This window comes from Leptonychotes weddellii, chromosome 3, assembly GCF_054177405.1.
Source record: "Leptonychotes weddellii isolate Sample4059 chromosome 3, ASM5417740v2, whole genome shotgun sequence".
NCBI lineage: Eukaryota > Metazoa > Chordata > Mammalia > Carnivora > Phocidae > Leptonychotes > Leptonychotes weddellii.
The window spans coordinates 165,436,422-165,445,702 of NC_138371.1; the positions used below are offsets into that span (position 1 = coordinate 165,436,422).

General features: G+C 43.5%; 1 protein-coding gene across 7 annotated transcripts in view; it reads left to right on the top strand.

The window, feature by feature from the left end:
- The window catches only part of UBAC2 (UBA domain containing 2), a 167,377-nt gene that overhangs the window by 43,554 nt on the left and 114,542 nt on the right, over positions 1–9,281 (top strand). The gene's annotated exons all lie outside the window — the stretch shown is intronic.

A 9,281-nucleotide genomic window follows, 5' to 3' on the forward strand; every position in this document is an offset into this window, starting at 1 on the left:
AGACCCCGGCCCCCCCCCCCCCCCCCGCCCCAAGGTCCTCCCTTTACCACCCTGGCTGCTGGAATAAACTTCTTGTTACGAGGTGAATGCATCAGCATATTCACCAGACAGTATTTATTCATTGCTCAGTTACATTGCATGGATTTATGTTTTATGTGCAGTTCGGGAGTTTGATATTTCAGCTGGATTAGGAACCTCTTATCTGCAGATCCAGTCTTTCCATTGCCTTAATTTCATATGCCCTGTCACAAGTTTTTTTTTTTTTCCATTAAGTATTGATTAATGTTCCCTGTGCGGCTGAAATCAAGCAGTGCAGCGATGGCATGTAGCTCATTAAGGTTTGAGTCCTTTATTGTACACAGGGAGATTGTTTTTTTCCTACTTGCCAGTCTTGCAAAGAGAGACACAGAGGCGAGGCTTGAGGGTAGATCAGCTCTCGTTCCCCACTTCCTCTCTGTTTTACTCATGTGGGACCTTTTGCACTTGTTCTTCCTTGCCTTTCTTGTGCTGTTCCACCAACCGTCACATCTCTTGGCTTCGCCAGCGGCTGTGTGTCCTTAAGTCTTAGTTCCAGTGCTGCGCTTTCCAGGAAATGTTCCCTGGCCTCTGAAGCTGGGTTGGTTATTCACCCCTGTAAGGTTCCTTGGCACTTGGTACTTGTCCCTGTGGTGGCCTGTGTTTGTATTGTTGTTGAGTGTTTCCTTCCCTTTTATCCTCCACTAAATTGAAGTTTCTCAGGGTTGGCATGTGTTGTATGTGTGTATGTGTGTAGCCAGCGTTTAATAAATATTGGTAGAATGTGTGACTGAAAATGTAGGTGAAGAGGTGGAGGGTCAAGGGAGTCATGGGTGGATTGTTGCGCTGGGTGACAGCATCAGGGATGCTGTGACCCACTTAGGGGAGGGGATCTGCCAGTCACCGGGCCAGCGTGGAGACTCAGGCTCAGGGCAGTGGCCCTCCTCTCCTCTCTATGACCCCTGTGGTATTTCACACCATTCCCTGTGTCTCTGGCCCTCCACAACACCTTTATGTTGGTTGTAAAAAAGAATGACACTGAGAAAAATTCCCCAGAACCATTTGGCAGCAAGTAAACAATGGATCAAGAAGTTAACTCTTACAGTGTCCAGTCTGCTTCTTTAATACTTGAGCTTAATGAATTTTTTATTCAAGCAGAAGAACGTCCCTCATTCTGGGACTGTTCATGCCACTGTATTTTCCTCACTTATTTTGGAATATGAGTGAAAGAGAAATTTTTCACCTTGCAGAAGAGGAATTTCACATATCCCAGGGGCTTTACTTCCCTTCGCTTTGTGAAATGATCTGTTTTTGTTCCATTTTTGAATTCTGGTTTAGATGTTAAAAGCCCTCAATGAATTTTTATTTTAGCGCTCGAGCCCAGTTTTTGAGTGAATATAGTTAGGCCAATTTCATAATTCTTAGGAAGGATGTAGTTAATGGATTTTCACAGTAAGTCCCAGTTATATTTGTCTACACCACAGATAGAATTATATTTCTTGTTCTTAACATATTTCTCTTTACCACTGCATGCGCAAGGGGAGGGGATCTTGTTCTAATTCCTTACCCCAGTGTTTTGGGGAAGGGATCACTGTCCTTAATGTTTGTTTTTCTCAGGGAGGGTGGCCATCAACACGGAAGGCTGGAGTGGTTGGTAGACAGCCCGCCTGTCCCCAAGAAGAGGGTTGTGAGGGAAGTGAGGAGTGCTGTGAACCGGGTTGGGGGGTAGGGGTGGAATCTTACCGTTTGGTGACCCTAACGGTCTCCCATTTTGAGGTGATGGAATCTTTGTTGCCCTACCCCTCTCTCCGTCAAACTTGTATCTAAACGGACTGCTCTGTCTTGTGTGTGTGTGTGTGTTGTTTGTTTTTAATGAAGGAGCCATATTGAATAGTTTTCTCGATAAAGAAGATTGAGGTACTATTTGTCTAAATCTGTATTTAAGAAAAATGTCAACATCTTGTAGCTATAATCCTACGGCCAAGTTGATACAAACCTCCTTTTCACTTGATTTCCTAAATTGTATTATAAATTCAGCAATTTTCAAATTCCTTTTCCTTGGCAATTTTTGTACAGTTGAAAAATTTTACAAGCATATAGACGATCAGGCAGTTACTTAACTCACAGCAAATTGAGCCTAGATAACCAAAGTGATCTATAATTCTAGTTAAAATAGATCTAAATCAGCAATGAAAATAGAGTTCCTTAAAGATATTAAAGATTCTCTCACTTAGAGGATCTTAGGAGAAGGCTGCTGCAGGAGAGTAAAATTAGTCCTGGACCAGCTGAAGTCCTGCAGAACCCCAGGCCAAGAGTTAGCAGTGTGACATTGCACTAACCGACTAGAGATCCAGTCAGAGTCCTGAGGACAGCTGATTGAGTAGAAATCTCTGGTTACCGTGAGGTACGTGGTGGCCTTCTACAGACTCTGGCCTCACAGTTAAAGGAAATAGTATATTCCAGCAACTGGAAATTCTTGTGCATTGCTGGTGAGAGTTTCAATTTGGAAAATAGTTGGTTATTAAGTAGTAAAATGAAAATACATCTACCCTATGACTCAGATTCCACTCCTAAGAAACATAGATAAGAATGTTCATAGTAGCATTATTTCTAGTAGCTCTAGGAACAACCCATATGTTCAGCTGTAGAATGGATAAATCAGTTGTTGTGTAGACATACAGGTGAACGCTTTTCACAATCGAAATGAATCCTGTAGCAGGCACATGCAACAACATGGGTGAATCTTGGGCACATAGTGTTTAGTGAAAAAAGCCAGGCATGAAGGAATTTATATTGTATGATTTCATTTATATGAATTTCAAAAAGTAGACCAAATTGAAATCACATGTTGAGCAATTCATGCTTAGGTGTTGAAACTCTTTGGAGGGTTGTGGGAGAATACAGTAGTAAGGAGGGCATACCAGAGAGCTTCCAGGATGCTGGCAAGTTCTAGTTATTGACCTAAGTGCTAATAACTCTAGTGTTTACTTTGTGATAATTCATTAAGCTGTATATTTTGTTTTGTCCTTGTATCTGTAAGGGTGTCCGTAGAAAACAGATTTTAAGATGAGCCAAGGAGGGCTTATTCGTAAGGGTCTCATGATACAAGAATGGAACCTCGTGAGGAAAGGGGAAACTGGCAGGACTGCTGCCTTGTGGTGCCCCCTCCCCCCACCCCATTCGGCATGAAGAGATACAGGGCGGGAGAGGCTACTAGAACTTGGAGGGAGGGGAACCTGCCTGGAGAACAGTAGTGACTTTCTGTTGAGGGAACCTTGCAAGAAAGAGGGAACCAGGGGAATAAGTCCCCCAGCCTCGGGCTTCTCTCCCCTGAAATCTGCTCTGAGGCTCCCATTAGCAGAATCCAGTGGAAGCTGGGGGCCCGGAGCCTTCGGATGCAATCTGTACCCTCAGCTTCTTGGACAGAGCAGGGTGGAGAAGGGAAAAGAAGCCAATGGATTTCCCCACATGCTGCACTTTTTGTATGTGTGTTACATTTCATATTCAAAAAGGTTTTTGTTTTATTTTTTTTAAACTTGTGCTTTGAGTTGGCAAAGACTGGGTTGAGTGTCTCTGCCTCTTAGAAGCTGTTTCTGCGAGTAATTTTTTTAAACACCTCGTCTCGGTTCTTACCTGTGAATCATCTCATTCCTTAGAGCTTATGCAAAGTACATGTTTTAGACACCAAAATACTAGTTCTCTTTGTCTCTCTCCTGCCTGAAATGTCCCCCCTTTTTTTTCTGTGGCACATTTACATTTTTCCTGGGAATTTTCAGACTGGGAATGGTTAGTGTGGGAGCTCTTCCTCTGCCGCTAATTAATTCGCCGAGTTATCTTAAAAAAAAAAGTTCATTTCTCTGATCACCACTCTCCCCATATGGCAGAAAGGGGAGGTTGGATAAGGCTTTCTGGAAAGGCCTCCCTCCCACCTTTGGCACCTCACAGCTCTAAGGAACTCTTCCCACTGCGGTGAGTATTTTCTCTTTGTCTCCGTCTGAATTTTTGTAGGCCTACAGATGAGAGACATGGGCCAGAACTTGGGGCGCTGTGCCCTCATATCGCTGCACAGAAACCTCAGTGTGTCCAGGATTCATTTGGGGAAACCTTATGCCAGGGAGCCCTGAAATGTGTGTGTAGGTGTCTGGGGCTTCCTCCCAAGCAAAGCACGCAAACCCCTGAGGGGTTTGCGCACTTCTGGCCTTTGCCCTCCGTCCATGTCTCAAGTTGTGGCAGTGTTCTTTAGTGTGTGTGTTTTTACCTCCTTTTCCATTTAAGTCAACTTTACTGCTCTTAACAGATTTGATTTTATTTATTCTTTATATGGTTATCCATTTCTAGTAGCTTGTTCGATGGTCGCAGCTAATTTGCCCATCTACTTTGACCTTTCTCCTATAACCGTTCCTTTTATATACGGCAGGCAGCAGGTGTGGTTTTGAGAACACGCCAGGTCCAGGCCGCCCTCTGTCAGTCACATGTTCCCCCACCCTCTCCCGGGAGACCTGTCATTCTTGGTGGCCAAGAACCTCGTGGAGACGTTATAATCAGCCTGCAGAGGAACACACAAAGATGGTGCGGGCTTTTTGTTTCCTTGGTAATAAAACTGCACTGATTTCTCGGTTACTCAGAAGCACTTTTTGCCAGAACTCACTCTCTTATGCTTAAAAAATTAATGTGGTCCCAGTGACGAGTCAGTTGAATTTTTGCAGTGATGCTATCTTCTTATTGCTTATACTTTTCTTGTGGATATTCTTTTTTTTTTTTTTAATTTTAAATAGGCTCCACACCCAATGTGGGGCTCAAACTCACAGCACCGAGGTCAAGTCACATGCTCTACCAGCTGAGCCACCCCAGTGCCCCTTCTGTGGATATTCTTGATGAGAAATGTATGACCTTTGGCTCATACAGCCTCTTGCCGCCAGGAAGCCACATGGTCTAAAAGAAGCTCAATAGACAGGGGAAGGGAGCAGGTAGGTAGTACGACGCTCAGAGAGCCACAGGGCAGCCTGCAGGGGTGTATGTTTGGATCAAGGTTCTGCCTCTCGTGTAGGCTTTATTCTCCTAACAGTAATCACGGGTTCTTAGAACTGGGAGTTAGAGGTGCCTGGGATGGCTGTTCCTCCCTTGATGGCACTCTCTTCTCTCGTGTCACTCTGTGTGTCCGTCTTGTTAACGAGCCCCTGGCACCTCCATCTTCAGGAACTTCAGAGCACCCAACAGAATGCTTTGCATTTAGTAGGCCCTTGGTAAATAGGCTATGGATTTGACTAGTGTTTGTGTGTTTCTTTTTCTGTAAGAAGGAAAACTCTGCCATGTCCCCAGAACTGAATGCCTCATGTTTCTAGGTAGATAGGATCACAAAGACCTATCAAGCCAAAGAATGAGACAGAAAAAAGAGATTGGGGTTGGTGGAGTACCAGCCCTGGGGGGAAAGTGTTTGGGCAGGAGAAACATTTGTTATATCAGACAAGTTCAGATCATTTATTTATGTAGGAGAACCTGCACAGTTAATGGTGCGGAAAGTAGTTTTAGATTGCTCATGTGTGTTATCTCATTTTCCCGCACTTTGACATTTCAAGGCTGCATGACATAAACACTGTGCTTTCACTGCCACCTACAGATGATTAGATGGTTTTGGAGCTCTTCACCTTTACCTGATTTGAAGTCTCGTTGAGATTGGAATAAAATTTTTATTTTTATTTATTTATTTTTGAAATAAATTTAAAAACCTATTAATTGGTAGAGAGTAATAAAAATATTTTAATGTTAATTTCTAAGTATTTCTGTATTCTCTAGTATTCGGTAATAGACAGATCTCCTCATTCCTCTAATAAAACATTTTGGCTTATAGACCATATCTGCCTTCATTGCGTTTTACCTTTGTAAGGAAACCGTTTTCCTCTGTAGGACATTGTACCCCTGGGCTAGGGCCCTTGAGAAGCTTCCATTTTAAATGTTATTTGTGCCCAATATTAAGAGTTAAACATAAAGGTGGCCTTGGAACAAATTTGATGCGGTTTTTAAAATGTTTTAATTGTGGGAAAATAACGTGAAATTGACTGTCTTAACCGTTTTTTTTTTTTTTAAAGATCTTATTTATTTATTTGAGAGAGAGAGAGACAGAGATAGCCAGAGAGAGAGCACAAGCGAGCAGGGAGGAGAGGGAGAGGCAGGCTCGATGTGGGGCTTGATCCCAGGACCCTGGGATCATGACCTGAGCCGAAGGCAGACGCTTAACGACTGAACCACCTAGGCGTCCCTGTCTTAACCACTTTTAAGTGTATTGTTCAGTAGTGTTGAGTACTCACGTTGTTGAGCAACCAGTCTCCAGAGCGTCTTCCCTCCTCCTAAACGGAAACTCCGTACTCATTACACAGCTAACTCCCATCCCTCCCTTCAGCCCCTGGCAGCCACCTTTCTACCTTCTAGATACCTCACTGAAGAGGAATCATACAGTACTTGCCCTCTGTGACTGGCTTATTTCACTGAGTATAATGTCTTCAAGGTTCATCCACGTTGTAGCACGTGTCTGAGTTTCCTTCCTTTTTAAGGCTGACTATTCAGTTGTATGAATATGCCGCATTTTGTTAATCCATTCTGCTGTTGATGGACACTTGGGTTGCTTCCACCTTTTAGCTCTTAGGACTAATGCTGCTATGAACATGGGTATATAACTATCTCTGCGAGACCCTGCTTTAAATTCTTTTGGGTGTGAATTTCTGGATCATGTGGTAATTCTATTTTTAGTTTTTGAGGAACCACCACACTGTTTTCTGTAATGGCTACACCATTTTACATTTCCACCAATAACGCACAAGGGTACAAATTTCTCCACGTCCTTGCCAACACTTGTTATTTTGTTTTGTTTTGATAATAGCAATTCTAATGGGTGTGAGGTGGTATCTCATTGTGCTTTTGATTTCCATTTCCCTGATGATTAGTGATGTTGAACATCTTTTCATGTGCTCATTGGCCATTTGTATATCTTCTTTGGAAAATGTCTATTCACATTCTTTGTCCGTTTTTTAATCAGGTTGTTCTTTGTTGAGTTGTAGGAGTTCCTTATATTTTCTAAATAATAATAATCCCTTAGCAGATGTATGATTTGCAAATATTTCCTCTTATTCCATAGGTTGCCTTTTTACTCTGAGTGTGCCCTGTGATGTACAGAAAATTTTTTGGCTTGGTTTATCATTTATCATATTCTCATGATAAGGTTGAATTGAAAAGCTTTAAATTTTTAAATGTTAGGGTAGGGTAGATTTTCCTAAGTAAAATCCACGTGTTTTTAAAGGACCTTTCCCAGTGATTTAATTTGAAGAGTACCTCAAGTGCTCAACATCTTTCATCCAGGAGGGTGTAAAATAGGGTAGGCAGAAACAAGCTCTGTTGTAGAATTGGCTTACTTCAGAGCCTTCCACTTGCAAGAGCTTTTTTCTTATGCTCTGAAAATCGTTTATCTCTATTATTACAATAATAGGAAAATAAAGAGGAGCATTTACCTTCCTGTAGTGTTTTTGTTCCCTGTTCCTGATTGATATTTATCAACGATTTCTTTAAAAATATAGCATGTCTGCTCATCAGATCTTCAAATTACAAAAGCTGGGAAGATATTTTAGTAGTGGTAGAAGCTAAGCTCTTGTGTGTTGTGTGTCTTTTTTTAAAAAATATTTATTTATTTGAGAGAAAACATGCTCACACGAATGGGGGGAGGGGCAGAGGGAGAGAGAATCTCAAGCACACCCCCCACTGAGCGCAGGGCCCTACAAAGAGGCTCCATCCCACAACCCCGAGATCCTGACCTGAGCTGGAGTTTATGACCTGAGCTGAAACCAAGCGTCACTCTCAACCGACTGAGCCACCAGGTGTCCCTGGGCTAAGCTCTTGGGACGAAGAAGCCCTGAATGCAGTGGCTCGAGAACACAGAGGTCTGTTTCTCTTTGTAACACCCTTGCTGGGTAAGCGAGCTCTGTTCTAGAAGTCATGAAGGGACTGAGCTGGTAGGACTCAATCATCCTCCAGGGTGGGTCTCATTGTTTCCATTTCCAGCCTGCAAGGAGTTAGGAGGGAAGTCCAGGATGAGGGATTGCTTTTTCACCAGGTGCTTTGGAAATTGTAAATGCCACTCCTGCTCACACATCTTTGGCAAGAACTTGGTTATGTGGCCTCACCTAATCGTAGGGGAGGCTGGGAAACAATCCTTAGCAAGGCAGCCAAATCCCTAGAGATAAGGGAGAAATCGGTTTGGGGGAGAACTGCTAGTTGTGTCTTCAAAGAGCAATAGCTATGACACATTAGCTGGTTTAGTAACCTGGAGGCATGGGCCCACAATCAACATATAAAACACTGAAGAGAGAACATCAGGTCTTCCTCTTCAGCCTACAAAAATCAGCTGTGGGGCACTGAATGGCATAGTTGCTGCTTTGGCGGTCCTGTTTGGAGAAGCCACAGGGAGCCTGTGAAAGGGCACCATGACATGCCGCGAGTTACCACTGACGTGCTTGTAGATGCCATACGCAGTAGCACAGGCAACAGGGGCAGCTCTGGTGGTCCTGGTCAGCATCGGGACGGGGCGAGGACGCAGACCTGCATGTGAGTAACAGTTGAGAGAGCAGGCAGTGTTTATCCCGGAGAGGAGAGGATAGGGCAGGAGAACAATCTTCAGTTATTGATTGGGCTGCTTTATGAATGTGGAGTTAAAAACTGGGGGTGGAGCGTGGCCAAGGGTGAATTAAGACTACAGGGAGATGCTACAGGAAGTTATTGGACTCGGTAAGGAATAACTCTTTGGCACTCCCGGCCTCAAGGCAAAGTGATACCCTGGGGAGATGCTGAATCACGGACACTGAAGATACTCAAGCAGTGGCTGGGAAAGCAGTGGGCAGGGGTGTTGTCTACGAAGTCCACACGCTGAGCACATGGCAGGAGTGGAGCCCCTGTGAAAGCCCTTTAAACCCTCAGCATCTCTGATTCTGTGTTTTTCTGTACTGTGAGATTCACTACACACACACACACACACACTGGAATATTCATTTAAAAAGAAAGAAATCCTGCCATTTGTGACAATATGGATGGGCATTGAGGGCATTATGCTAAGTGAGATATATGAAATTTTTTTTATTATGTTAATCACCATACATTACATCATTAGTTCTCGATGTAGTGTTCCATGATTCATTGCGTACAACACCCAGTGCTCCATGCAGAACGTGCCCTCCTCAATACCCATCACCAGGCTAACCCATCCTCTCACCCCCCTCCCCTCTAGA